Source organism: Brassica napus, chromosome C2 (genome assembly GCF_020379485.1).
Source record: "Brassica napus cultivar Da-Ae chromosome C2, Da-Ae, whole genome shotgun sequence".
Taxonomy (NCBI): Eukaryota; Viridiplantae; Streptophyta; class Magnoliopsida; order Brassicales; family Brassicaceae; genus Brassica; species Brassica napus.
The window spans coordinates 28,226,952-28,242,441 of NC_063445.1; the positions used below are offsets into that span (position 1 = coordinate 28,226,952).

General features: G+C 36.8%; 1 pseudogene; it reads left to right on the plus strand.

Moving 5' to 3' along the window:
- The first annotated feature begins 399 nt into the window (after positions 1-399).
- Positions 400-1,472, plus strand: LOC106416589 (annotated as a pseudogene).
- Positions 1,473-15,490: the final 14,018 nt, after the last annotated feature.

Consider the following 15,490-nt stretch of genomic DNA (forward strand, 5'->3'; position numbering starts at 1 on the left):
CGAAGTTTCGAAAACCCGAATTATTCAACTGCCATAAAATTACAGGTTCACATTTTATTTAAAAAGTTGATTTAAAGCTCTCGGATTGTCTTTAAAAAAATCTTAATTACTTAGAGTAGGTTTAAACCATCGATCAAGGACGATGTCGCCTGGATAGAGAGCATCTCAATGGTTGATGTCTCTTAATAAAATATCTAAGATCAAAACAATTAGGAAGCCGTACTTATCGTTCTTTATTATTTAAATATCATAAACCCAACGGCAATGATGGTCCCACATGCCGAGAATTAAAATATCATATCGCCTTTTGAATTGTTTCCTTATTTAAAGTCTAAAACCTATTCAACTCAAATCAGAAGAGAACACAGAGAAAGACAGTGAGAAGACTCTCTAAACGACCCGAAGGTTTGGATCATGGATGCTTTTGATGCGATTCCCGATCCTGTGGGTCATCGACATTCTGAACAAAGTCCGTGACGTCAAAACGCTGATACGATGTCGTTCCGTCTCGAAACGATTCAACTCGCTGGCCACTGAGTCAGACTCGCTCCTTCTCCAACTCGATCAGATCGGAGAATCCGACTCCGAGAAAGATTCAGCGATCACTAGCTTCTTCCGTTCACTGTTCAAATCTGTCAACGGATTCTTCCCAATCTTCTCCAAACCCGCTAAAATCCTGACTCCGGTTAAGATTCTCGCCGGGTTTGACCAGATCCGGAACCTGGATGTGAAGTTCTACGGCGGAGATTTCAAGCTGGAGAAAGGCGCTGCTGTTAAGTGGAAGGCGGAGTTCGGGGAGAGTCTCAAGAGCTGCGTCATCGTCGCATTCCGTTCAGCGACGGTCAACACTTTAGCAATCGACGGCGACGCGGAGACCGATTCAGAGTTCGTCTCTGGTTTAAAGACGCGCGTGGTGTGGACGATCAGCGCGTTGATGGCGGCTTCCACGCGCCACTACCAGATGAGAGATTTGGTGAAGGAGCACAAGGAGATGGAGAAGTTGACCGTGCGTGACAGAGATGGGGAAGGTGCGGTGGTGATGGACGCGGCGGGGATGAAAGAATACAGAGAGACGGAGGCGCGTGGGGATGAAAAAGTGTCGCGGGAACGCACGGTGGTTCCTAACGTGAGGATGAGTATGAGAAACGCGCCGTCGCTGAAGCTGAAGAGCGGGATTTGTTTAGAGGCGGCGACGCTCGTTGTCGTAAGGCCGAGTGGTGTGGCTTCTGATGACGAGGATGCTGAGCTGGCGACGGGGGCGTTCGGCTTCGGTGATTGTATGTACGGAGAAGCCGTTGCGGCTTTGCTCAAGCGTAGGAGAAATGTGTTAGAGATGAATTCTTTTTAGCCTAATGGGCTTTCGTTTATCCGGCCTTTTAATGTATATTGTAACACACCGTACAAACCCATCTGTACTCGCTGTGGCGTACGATCGAATTATTACACTGATAGAATATGATTGTCACGTTAAATGCGTCTCAGTAGAGTACAACAACAGACAATGGTTGTATTTAAGGCGTGGGTGTTATTACATGGAATCAACGCAAGCAATTAATAATCACGCAGGTTGCGACGAGAGTCGAGATTCAAAGTACTTCATTCGTTCCCGAAAGTAAAATGGTTCCCGAAAGTAAGATATTTTAGATTTTTTACTTGTTCCACAAATATAAATTTTCTATATGTTTAAGGTACTTTTTTATACATTTTAAGAAACATTAAATGAAAATATTTGAATTGATTAAATTTCATTGGTGAAAAGTTACTAATAAAGTAAAAGAAAAATTAAATTATAAATATTTATTGAATCTCTATAATATTAAAAGATAAGTCAGTTTCCTATGTGTCGATCTCACAGTAACTCTCACGATGATTGATTACACTGATACCCTTAATGAATTAAAAATATTAAATACTATTATTTATTTTTTTATTTAGCTTCCTTTTAAATTTTTTCCAAAAACATATACATATAATAAAAAAGGAAATTTTTAATAAAGCTAAAAACGAGTTGAAAAACGAAAATATGTATATATAGTATGATTTCAAAAAAAAAGGAAAGTTGACAAAATAATATTATTACATTTAAAAAATATTTTTAAATAACATAAAATATACTTTTGAAGTAATAAAATACTTTCTTTATATCTATATTTTCTTAGATGAAAAATATAAATTTCTATATAATGTGATTTCATCAAAAACAATTTACACAGATAATCTTGATACTAGAAAACGAAATAATATTTCTTTTAAAACATAATTTTAAACAATACGAAAAAATTCAAAGTAATAGAAATATTTTTAGATATCTATCTATTTTCTTAGATGATTACATAAAATAATTAAGTAAAATAAACTGATATATGTTTAATTAACTAAAATAGTTTATAATTAATATTATTGAAGTGTTTTATTTATTTTTCATATATTTAGTTGATTATAATATCTTCCAATTACAGCAAAAAAATATTGATAAATTATATTTTACTTATATAATATTATTTTCAAATACAATCACAAGTTTGTTCACTACTTATTTTTAAGAGATATTAAAAAAAACTAAAAATAAAATAAAAAATAAAAAATTGTTTGATCAAATAGTTACAAAATAATTTAACGAGGTTGATATATTATTTTATCATTATTAAAGTAATTTTTTACTTAATATTAATTTTTTTAAAAAATTTTATGTTTTTATTCATAATCAAAATACCAAAGCAAATATGAATTCTCATTTTTAAAATTATTTAAAATAAATTTCAGTTTCAATTCAATAAATCAAAGACATAAATTTATTTAGAATTTATAAAATATTTTAATTATTGTAAATATTAATATATGTTCATGAGCTTCCAAAAATGTATCACCTAACTTCCTATTGGACATCGCTTTATTTTATAATATACTTTTTTAAACATCAACACATAATCTGATAAATATTATAAAAATACTTGCACATTTAAACGATAAATAAAATTGATTTTATTTGACTTAATTATAATAATAAATAATTATACTTCATTTTGACTTTGAAAGAATGTATGTAACTCAACATACTCACAACATGAGTGACTCGACTAATCCAAGTTATATCTAAAATCATAGATTTAACTACAATAAGAATATATAATTTTATAAGAATAGTAATTTATTTTATAAATATAAATCATAGGACAGCTCAAAACATATAAAATGAAATAAAATATTAAATAGCTGTTACAATTTAGTTCTTTTTTAAAATTTATATATATGCATGAGACTTTAGAATATTATCGTTATATTAATTAATGTAATTTTAAATCAGACACTTTAGTTTATTTTTTTATTTTATTATAATCACAATATATCTTATGTTATACATAATCTTCATAAAATATATTTACATATCTAAGACAACAACTACCTAAATGCAAATAAAAAATTAATCAAAATTTTAATATATTTAGAATAAGAAATATTATAGTTGAATTCAGAGATGCAATCAAAATTACCCAAATGATAACTAAATCGACTTTAAAAATAACGAAACCGATTAGATATATATAACATATATAAAATCATATGTATTATTAAAATAATATAATATTATAAATATAAATGATGGATACAAATTATAAATTAATTTAAAAGTAAATAGCAATAAATTATTATAGTATATTTACTTTAGAAATATTTATATCCGTTGATGAGCACGAGAAAATCACATAATTCTTAATAAGCGTAAACACTTTAAAAAAATTTACTTTCGGGACCAGAGGGAGTAGTATATTGGATCCGGTTTAACCCGGCCCGTTAGAAATGGTACACGAGGAAAAATAATTTAAATTACATATATTTCAAGTTTTGAAGTTAAGTGAGCTGTAGTTCGACTTTTAAATATCCTTATCGAACTTTCGTGAACAATAAATGTGTACATAATTAATTGAACTGTTATCATAACAAAACATTGTTTTTCAGTTTTAACAAAATTTTTACACCCTCTTTTGGGCTTGTGTTCTCTCTCTACTCTTTCAAGAGAATATTCTTGATAAGGGAAGTGGGGCTTACGGGTGAGATTTTTTCCTCTTTTTGAGTCTATCATAAACAAAAAATCTATATTATTTGGGTAAAGACTTAAGCAAATATAGTGTTTTTCACAAAAAAACTAGGGTTTTCGGTAGCCGTCTTTGAGTATTGGGGGTGGTTTGTGAAGAACTAAGGGTTTGGAGATAAACGCTCGATATTTTCTTCATGAATATTGAGAAAGTTTTTGAGTCCATGTCACTGGAGGAGGAGGAGGTACCTTTTAACCTACCGGATTTACCTCAATTCAGCGCTGTGGAGAGGAATAAGATGAGTATAATGGGAAGAACTTTAAACCCAGAAAGTCAAAAGATCAGTGATCTCATTTTGGATATGCCAAGGAAGTGGCAAGTATATGATAGAGTTAAAGGGATTGCTCTATCGAAAACGACTTTCCAGTTTGTGTTCAAGTTCGAACATGACCTTGAAGAAGTGATGAGGAAACGGGTGTGGACGTTTAATGAATGGAGCATTGTGATTGATCGGTGGGTAGAGAAGCCACCTGAAGATTACCTAAAGTATTTGCTGGTGTGGGTGCAGATTCGAAATATTCCGGTGAATCACTATACTGCAGAAGCTATTGAAGCCTTTGGGGATTTGATCGGGAGGGTGGATGTGGTTGCTTTTGATCCAAACAAAGCTCAAAGCCATGACTATGTGCGGGTCAGAGTGTTTTTTGATGTGTCACGACCAGTGAGAAAGGAGAAGGTTATTAATTTACCTGGAGGTGGCTCTGTTACTCTTCGTTATGATTTCGAGAGGATTCAGAAGCGATGCTATCACTGCCAGCGATTGACCCATGAAAAAGATAAATGTCCTTTGCTTATCAAGGCGAGAAGGGAGCAATCTGATGCAAGGAGACAGAGAGTTGTGGCAGCGAAACAGAGCAGTGAACACTGTATTCAGAAGAATGACCCCCTCTATGGAGTTCTGTCTGATGACCAAGTGGCCATTGATAGGGCTACAGGAAGAAGGAAAATCAATCCTGATGTGTTGCAGAACATGAGAGAGTATATCCGGGCCGCAGATGGTGGTGAAAAGCGGGTGCGGGAAGAACGCGTGAGACAGTCTATCCTGGATTTGGAGAAGAATCCTAGGGGTCAAAAAGAATTTCTGAGGCTAGAGCCGGCTCCAGTTGTCATTTTAGATGTGAACAGGGAGAAAGGTTTGATATTTGACTATTCCGGAAAGGACTGCGAGAAGGCTAGAGAGGAGAAAGAAGGGAGCAGAACGAGTGATGTTTCACGCGGGAATTTTAATTCGAATGGGAAGGATCAGATTTTTTCAACACCAAGTGGATCTATTGAATGTTCAACGGGTTTTAGTGCGGGTTACACCGTGGCTAGCTCTTCCGGGACTTCAAGATCAAAGGGCGGTGGTCGTCGACGTCCTCCAAGGAGACAAAGAACTTTCAAATCCAAACCAACAGGCTCTGAAAATATTGGTGTAGAAGGTGAAGAGGACACACAAGAGAATATGGCTACTAAGAGAAGGGCAGAGGAAGTAGCAGGGAATTATGCAAAAATCACAAGGCGTACTAACTCAGAGGTGGTCCCAAATGGGGGACTGCCGGATCAGTAATGAGGATAATGAGTTGGAATTGTCAAGGATTGGGACAGTCTCAAGACTTGACAATTCCCATCTCAAAGAAATACGTAAAAAATATTTCCCAGAGATGATTTTTCTTATGGAAACGAAACAAAAACGGAGTTAGTCGGTGATCTGCAAGTGTCTTTAGGGTATGATAGAGTGTTTCAGGTGGAGCCTAATGGGCTCAGTGGTGGTTTGGCGTTATTGTGGAAGCGGGAAGTAAGTGTGGTTGTGAAGTTTGCTGATAAGAATGTGGTTGACTGTGCAATCTCGTATGGAGGCTATAGTTTCTGTGTATCCTTCGTCTATGGTGAACCGAGTCAGATAGGGAAAGAGAAGGTGTGGGAACGTCTGATGAGGTTGGGTGCTGGCCGTAAGGAGTCTTGGTGTATGGTGGGAGATTTTAATGAAATTCTGAATAACGAGGAGAAGATTGGTGGCCCTAAACGTAGTGATACATCTTTCAAGGAGTTTGCTGATATGTTGAAAGTGTGTGAGATGGCTGAGATCTCTGGTGTGGGAGATGCCTTCACGTGGGCGGGGAAGAGATACCAAAAATATATTCAGTGCAAACTGGATAGATGTTTTGCGAATAAGGAGTGGAGGAGAGTTTTTTATCAAGCGTCTCAGGAGTTTATGGAGAAATTAGGTTCGGATCACAGGCCGGTGATGGTGAACTTGGTTAATCAACATGAGAAAAGAAAATGGGCGTTTCGTTTCGACAAAAGGATGGTGGGTAAAGTTAGAGTGGCTGAGACAATACAGGAGACATGGAGTGGTCTGGGAAGTATGTCTTTAATGAAGAGAATTGGAGCTGTTCGACAATCTCTGAGTAGGTGGAAGAGGGTGAATAATCAGAACTCATGTGTGATGATGCAGCAGCTGAGGGATGCTTTGGAGCTGGAAACTTCCTCTACTTCACCTGACTTTGTGCTGATCCAAGATCTGAAATTCAAGATTGGCAAAGCCTTTAAGGAAGAGGAAGATTTTTGGAAGCAAAAGAGTCGAGATAAGTGGCTTGTAGTTGGAGATAATAATACAAGTTTTTTTCACGCATCTGTGAAAGCATGTAGACAACGGAATCAACTTACTAAGCTTATTGATGATGAAGGTGTTGTTGCTTCTTCTAATGACCAGATGGGGAAGGTAGCAACAGAGTATTTTGAGAAGCTTTTCAAATCAAATGGTGTTTCTGAGACCAACGGTTTTTTCACCGGATTTGAACCAAAGGTGACAGAGCAAATGAATCAAAAATTGATCAAGGAGGTGACTGAGGAAGATGTTCGTGCTGCAGTGTTTGCGATCAAACCATCGAGTGCTCCAGGCTGTGATGGGATGAATGGATTATTCTTTCAACAGTATTGGGAGATCATCGGCCCTGAAGTGGTGAGAGAAGTTCAGAATTTCTTTCACACCGGTGTCTTTCCAGAGGAGTGGAACTTCACACAAATATGCCTGATTCCAAAAATACCAAACCCGACGCTAATGGTTGATCTACGTCCTATCAGTCTATGTTCGGTCATGTATAAGATAGTCTCGAAAATTTTGGTTGCTAGGATGAAGCCTCTATTGGAAGTTATTGTGTCGCCTACCCAGTCTGCGTTTGTTCCAGAGAGACTGATATCAGATAATATCATTATTGCACATGAGGTGGTTCATGGCCTGAGATCACATGATAGAATCTCTAAGGAATTCATGGCAATTAAAACTGATATGTCAAAAGCATATGACAGAATTGAGTGGAACTATCTTGATGACTCAACGCCCTTGGTTTTCATCAGATTTTTCGTCAATGGATTATGTTCTGTGTGCGATCTGTTACATACACTGTTTTGATTAACGGAGAAGCTCAAGGGATGATACGTCCGGGGAGAGGGTTGAGACAGGGGGACCCCTTGTCTCCTTTTCTTTTTGATCTGTGTACTGAAGGGCTATCACATCAGCTCAATGAGGCGGAACGTAGAGGAGAAATAAGTGGTATCCAATTCTCTGAGCAAGGGCCATCAGTTCATCATCTATTTTTTGCTGATGATTCCTTGTTAATTCTAAAGGCAGAGGAGGCTGAGGGTAATGCAGTTTGCAAGGTCTTGAAGCTGTATGAGGAGATATCTGGCCAGTTAATTAACTTTAACAAGTCGGCTATTACTTTTGGGAAGAAGATTGGAGACAGTATAAGAACCAAAATCAAAGAGATGACTGGGATTGCGAATGAAGGAGGTACAGGGAAATATCTTGGGTTACCGGAATGTTTTAGCGGATCAAAGGTGGAGATGCTGCAGTATATTCACGAGAAGATGAGGTCCCGGTTTCATGGCTGGTATGACAAGTTTCTTTCGGCAGGGGGGAAGGAGGTTTTACTCAAAGCTGTGGCTATGGCAATGCCAGTGTTTGCTATGTCAGTGTTTAAGCTACCTAAGATCACCTGTCGGAATCTAACTAGTGCAATGACCAATTTCTGGTGGAATGCTCAAGAAGGAAAAAAGAAAATCCATTGGGTTTCTTGGGAGAGGATGTGCCTTGAGAAAAAGAATGGTGGTTTAGGGTTTCGAGATTTGGAGAAATTTAATCAAGCCTTGCTTGCCAAGCAAGGGTGGAGATTGCTTATGAACTTGGATTCTTTATGCGCACGGTTCCTGCGTAGCAGGTATTATCCTAATGGTGATTTTTTATCGGCTAGTCTGGGATCTAGACCATCTTATGCCTGGAGGAGTATTCTTTTTGGTCGGATACTGTTGGAAAAAGGACTTCGTCGAGATGTTGGATCAGGGGAGGATATCAATGTGTGGATGGATAAGTGGCTGTTTGATGAAGTTCCAAAGGCACCACTGAGGAAACCTGTCCTTTTCAATCTGGACTTGCGGGTTTGTGATCTGATTTGCCCTCAAACAAAGACATGGGACATGGAAAAGCTACAAGAAAATTTCTTTGCTGCGGATATAAAACTGATTTTGAAACAGAAACCGGCTATGGGGGAGAAGGATGCTTATGAGTGGGTGCATAACAGATGGGGAGCATACACAGTGAAGTCGGGGTATTGGTTAGCCTGTTCTTTGGATCAGTCGGAGGTTCGCAAGGAGGCATTGGCAAGACCTTCTCTGAATGAGCTCAGGAGTAAAGTGTGGAAGGTCAATACAGCGCCAAAAATTCGCATTTTCTTGTGGAAAGCTTTATCTAATGCACTATCAGTGACAGATGAGTTGATTGCTAGGGGGATGAAGGTTGACTCAAGATGTCAAAGATGTGGTTTCTCGAGTGAATCGATTAATCATATTTTATTTTCTTGTCCGGCTGCGAGGATACTATGGGCACAAATTGGGTTTCCTTTTCCTCCCAGGGGTTTTGAGAATCGATCTTTACTGGAGAATTTTGCCTATCTACTGGAAATCAAATCGAATAAGGAGCTCCCTGATGCTCTTACTCGTATCTTCCCATGGGTCCTTTGGATGCTATGGAAAAATAATAACGCTTTTGAGTTTGAAGGTAAAGAGTACGCAGTTGAGGCTACAGTGGAGAAAATTAAAGATGATGCAAGACAATGGTTTGAGGTTCATCTCCCCACGGTGAACAATGAGGAGACTTGTCGCAGAAGAAATAGTAAGGTGCAGTGGAAAGCTCCTAGTGCTGGTATTTTAAAGTGCAACGTAGGTGTCGCCTGGACTAAAAGTACTAAATTAGCTGGGGCTGCTTGGTTTGTTCGAGATAGCAGAGGAGTGGTTCAGTTGCATAGCAGGAGAGCTTTTAGTGGAATTGACTCATTAGTATAAGCTAAACATCTTGCTCTTGTGTGGGCGATTGAAAGCATGGCTTTTCATAAGATAAATAAGGTGTTTTTTGAAGTAGAAGCTCCTGATTTGGTGGGTGCGATTACGAGACCTCGGGCTTGGCCTGCCTTTAGGGGCTATGGTGCGGAGATTCTTGAGGTGTTACAGAGGTTAGGTGAGTGGGAATTGCAGTCTATTTCAAGAGAGGAAAATAAATGTGCCTTCTTGATGGCGAGAAGTGTGACAAAGGAGCAACGCTTACAGTCTTATGTGGCACAAGGAGAGCCGGAATGGTTGAGACGGGTTCTTGATGAAGACAGGGCAAGGAGGTGAGGAACTGTGTGGTGTGTGGAATTATGTTTTCCTTACGTGGATGTGTGAAGGAACAGGGTTATGGAGGGAAGACTGTGAGTTTACCAGCTATGGAATGATGATAAGGATATGGGTGGGGTTTGTTGGAGGTGTCGACATGGATGAGTTTTTGGCTCGGTTTATGTTTCTATTTCATTTTGATCTTTGATCATTGTCTTTGCTTCTATGCTACTTATTATGTTCTCAGAGTTAAAAAAAAAAAAAAAAAAAAAAAACATTGTTTTTTTTTTTTGGTAAACATGTTAAAGTATTATTACCATTTTTTATTTGTGGCAAAAAGTTGACTTTTAGCGGATGATTAACTAAATAGAACAAAAAACTAATCTAAACAACACTACTCTGAAACTACACCAACCCACCCTTACCAACGACAAACGCACGGAGAAAGACAGGAAAACAAAGCTAGCGAGCTAAAGCGAAGCTGTTTCTGAGCCACAGCAGCTCACAATAGATGGTTGACATATCACACGGAGACACCGGACCCGGTAGAATGCGGCTTGCCCAGAGTCCGGTTCTGAAGGATGACCTCAACACAAAGGAGCCAATACGAACATTGACAGCTTCACCAGGCGACCGCTAGCGAAGCAACACGGTAGACCACACAAGACGATGAGCCGCAAGATTATTCAGGAAGGAGAACCCGCCAGAAGTGCCACTCCACCGCACCTGAAACTAAGGAGACAGACTAAACCAGCTACATGAAAAACATAACAAAACATTTTTTAATACACTGGTTGTTTTTTTTTATCGGATTGTTATTTGATTAGGTCACTAGTACAACTTCTTAATCGAAAATTAATACCCCTATTATGAAGCAAAACAAGAATGTGGTCCTAGCTACATGACAAATATTTGTGCATTAAATCAAACAAACTACCGAACAGATTAAATATCTCATATATATAAATATTAGAGAGTGGACTATATAGCCTATAGGTGTGAATGATGCTTCAATCCAAAACTTTGATTGCAGGTTAAAAGTGTTAAGCAATACAATTTACATAATATTATGAGGCTTCCTTTTGTCTCACTTGCCATGGTGTTTGTCTCAGTTAAGCCTATGTTTACAAAATACTTATTCAATTTACCTATAATTAAAATATGTTTCATTGTTATTTTACAAAGAAAAAAAGAGAAGAGAAGTTCGTGAAAAGGGAGTAAAGTGTATATTGCCTAACTTTTTCGAATGGGCTGTCGGCGCATCTCCAACCTCACTCTATTTTTCACTTTAAAATAGAGTTTATAATAAAAATGTTCCAATAGTATTTTATTTCTCACTCTATAATAGAGTACAAAATAGGTTTATTCCAAATATGGAGTAATTTGGTTGTTTTTTGTTCATCAACATTATCTTCATCTACTTGAACTTATAATTCCTGAAAATTAATTAGAAAACAATATGTTCCTTTGTATAATTGTTTTTCTTCAGGATTTGATACTTAACTGTTAGATAAAAGTTGGTTTTCTAGTGCTAATAAAGGCCTACCTCTACGGCTCTACGTTGATGCAACTTATCATGATAACAAGGCCAAACTTTTCTTTTCATCCTTTAAATTATTTGATTGTTGGGGCCTGTTAGTTTATATTGATTTTTTCCCAAGTGCATTACATTTTTCAACAAATCTATAGTGCACCTGATGAACGCAATTAGCGCATCATTGGTAAACTTAAGTAAACTAAAGTAAAAGCGGGGAATCGAGCAGGCCTATTTACCCATTTCATGTGAATTATGATGACAACAATCGAGTTTCATCATTACTCAAACTGGTGACGACTGACGGCCAACAAGAGAGAAAAAACATGTTGTTCTGGATAACACGTTAGTAAAATAAGTATATCTTATTATATAAAGTAGAGTTTTACTCTCTCCTGGACGCGCTACGTAGGATGATACGTCAGAAATTCGGCTTCTGTACACGCGACACCTGTTCCAGACAAATGAAACTCACCGTTTCATTTAAGTTAATCTACTTATGGGTTTCGTTTCTATTCGGCCCTTATTTTCTCATGATCGACCAAGCCCATCTCGAGTATATCTAAGTTTATACGTGCCGTTTGCTATTAGGGTTGAATCCAGTTACATCTTCGCCATCTGATAACCTGAGTTCGAGCGTTTTTTCATCTTCTTCCTTCTCAATCTGAATAGCTACCAGTTACAAAATTAACACTCTTAAAGTCCTTAAATCAATACCCCATGATCTCCTTTGAATGCGATTTTTTCTCATGTAAGGCGGTGGCATTACGACTATAAAAAGGTAGGCTTTGATGATATGAGAACCATCTCCTCATTTCGTTTTCTCAGACCAGCAATCTTATTCTGATCAGAACCTTACTCCATCCGCCGCCATCGCCCTATAATCTCCGATCTACAATCTCTGATCTATCGGCAAATGTCAAACCTAGCCTCGCTCTCCTTCAGGTTTTGACCCCTTTCAGTATAAAAGCCATATACTTTCATCTCCAATCTGACTCTCCAAGTCACAGCTTCGATGGCTTCTCTCACTGGATTCGCGGCTTAAGCTTACGCTGCTTCACACAAGAGTAACGTCTGGTAGCAGCAACATCGGTGATGGGTTAGCGATAGCTGAGCCTCAGTTGTCTCCGGAGATCCAAGTCAGAGCCTCGCCGGATCATGGGGTGACGATTGGTAGCAGCAACATAAGCTGCTTCGCACTCAAAGCTTCAAGGTCGTGCTAGGACATAAACTATTAAGACTCTTGCTTTTAGGGCTTCTGTCATTGACAGAATCAAAAAGTTCTACTCTAAACACGGGTTGTCAATTCTGATTGTACTTGCGTATTCGAAGACTCAAATATTAAACTTTATATGGTTCTTATGTAGATTTGATGTGTGAAGAGCGTAGGAAGAACCCTATTTTGTGATCCTCTCTATATAATAAGATAACAAAGAGCTGGTAAAGTTTGATGGTGCAGTCACTTTAGTAGTTCAAGTCTTTAGAGCGGGAACCATGGAAGCAAGAGAAAATGCAGCAGTGACACTCTTTTACCCTTACGCTATCCATTGGAAACAAGATCATACACGACAGTGTGATACTTGCTTAACTGGACCTTCTCGAGAATGGGTCTCCAAAAGACAAGAATGATGCAGGGATAGCATTGTTCGAGCTGCTGCATTGGTTAAGATACCAAGTGTTGATGAAGCTTGAACACTGTGTGGTTGTGCCATTGGTGGATCCATGGAAGAATGGAACATGAAGAGGGAAAAGGTAAGCTACGTCTGCGTCAGAGATTCTCCACAAAGCATGCCAATTGTTTATTATGTTAATATTTTTTTCGATCGATTTTGTCTTTGGATAGTAATTCCATTTGTGGAATAAAATCTGGAGTTGGTTAGCCAAAAGTGCTTTACAGAAACACACTATTTGGTTTGCTGTGTATGTATTTTGTTATTTTTAACAAAAATTGGAATAATAAGTTTTGAATTTGATCTTCATGGTTCTTGATTCATCAATTTCCATTTTAGTTCTCTTCATATGAATTGGTTACTCTTATCGGCAAGGTTACTTACAATAAAGCGACAGTTGTTGTAAATTGTTGATTTAGCTACATCAATCGTTTAAAATATATATATATATATATATACATATGTTGCTTTGTAGGCATGTGGAGGGCAACACGTATTTATAAGATGGCTTGATGATCAGAAGAGTCATTTTTTTTTGGCTGGATGTATCAAAAATTTCAACACCATTACCTCATAATTTATATTTCACATGTTTTCAACAAATGATATATTCCGAATTCAGTGATTGAGATTATTTAATATGTTTTGTGATTGTTTGAAAATTTCTTCAAGACCAAGAGTGATATGAGTCATATTAGTCTTCTGACTTTTTGTAGTTTTTGATTTTTGTGCTTACAAAAGTTAATTCTTTCGTATGTCATCGTCATTTATTAGCTTGAGTATTAAAAAATCTGAAAGTTCATGAAGAGTATCTGATGGTCGCCGAGATCGGTGCAATAACCCTTGGGAATTCAAATGGCTTCTATTTCGTAACTAAGCAATATTCCAACTGCAAATATCATTTTACATCTGTAAAACTATGCATCGATTTCCAAAACAATCAAAATAAAAATGGGTTTTAAAGAATCTAAATTTTTATTCTTGGCTATATCTTGCAATAAGTAGGCAAAGTTATGTTTCATTGTTTGGATGCCAATCTAACTTCACTACCCATACGTTTTGACACAAGGGACTCAGAAGCCTACGTATTACCCATGTATGTATGTCTTCCCAGCCTCTCAGGTATCTCTTTTATCTTCACATTTGCTTTCTCTGTATGGTTTACTGAATTATTTTGGTTACTTATTTACTAGGTTTACATTAACTAAAATACATGATCTATACAGAACATCTAATATTGCAGGATTGCTTTGATCTAGACGACGTAAAGGAACACTGATTTAATAAAGTTTAAATCTCATACTACTGACCCATTGAAAACTGAACATTTAGAACGAGATTTTCTGTTGTTTGGACTAAATACAAAGAGGAAACTTCAAATTCTCTGGCATATTTAAAGGCTTTAGAAAATGTAGCTATGTATAGCTTTGCGAGGATGGACCCACAACAAACTGGTGCTTTGTTGGATTAATTCTCATTAAACTAATTTGTTTTGATTGTCAAAATAGGCATTCGGAGAAGCATGGTGACTTACTCAAAGAATCTTATAATACCTTATCACTAGAACTCCATAAACTCATGGTATTATGATCAAACAAACTCTTTGTTGAGCTTGTGATGTCATTACCAAGTGGAGATCGTTTAACAGATGATTTTTGTAGGTGGAAGAACAGATACTCATGCATAAACTATATGAGCAATGGTTTACTCTTCGTCAAAAAAGAAGAAGGTATGCTCTGTTCTTGAAGATACATTGTCTAAAGTATAAGCAGGAATTTAGAGGACTTGAGAGATATATTAAACACTAATCAAATTTGGTTTTGCAGAAAATGTAGAATACTCAGAATGTGCTGGAAGAAAAAGAAACAATTAAAACTTCTTCTCTAGCAATTGTTCCTAATGTTGATAAAGAACATTGAACATCCCACTTTCTATAAACAAGGATAGAACAGTCCGGTTGGTGCTGGGCCTACATAGATGGGTCTAAGATTGGATTTTAGTTTAGAAGTGAAGTCGTGTCTTAGAACATTGTTTTTATCAATAGGATGACAAACAAAATATTAGAAAACTCAATAAGCTTGATAGGAAACAAATCTATAAACATAACAAACTTGCGCTCGACCTCAAAATTTCATTTTCAACAAATTTGTTCATGTTTTCATATTTGGATCTTTATTTTAATCTACTTATTACTAATTTAACATTTATCTCTAGTGATTGGGCTGTTAAACCAGTGCTTCCTTCTAATGCTTCTATCTAGGAATGTTCATTCTGGATTACAGTCTGATTTCGATTCATATTTTTAGATTTTTTGCTATTTTGGTTTATAAAAATTAACTACCATATTGGATCTATATCTAATTTGGTTTGGTTTTGTTTATAAACCATTGATTTTTGGTTTATTTGGTTTTATACAAAAACAACATAACAATATTTATCCTAGATAAAAATTATTTTATATGATTAGAAATCAGATTTATTTAAACATAAATATATATTCTTTACACTAAATTTAAAATATAATATTTTCTACTTTATATTTATATCATAATATTATTATA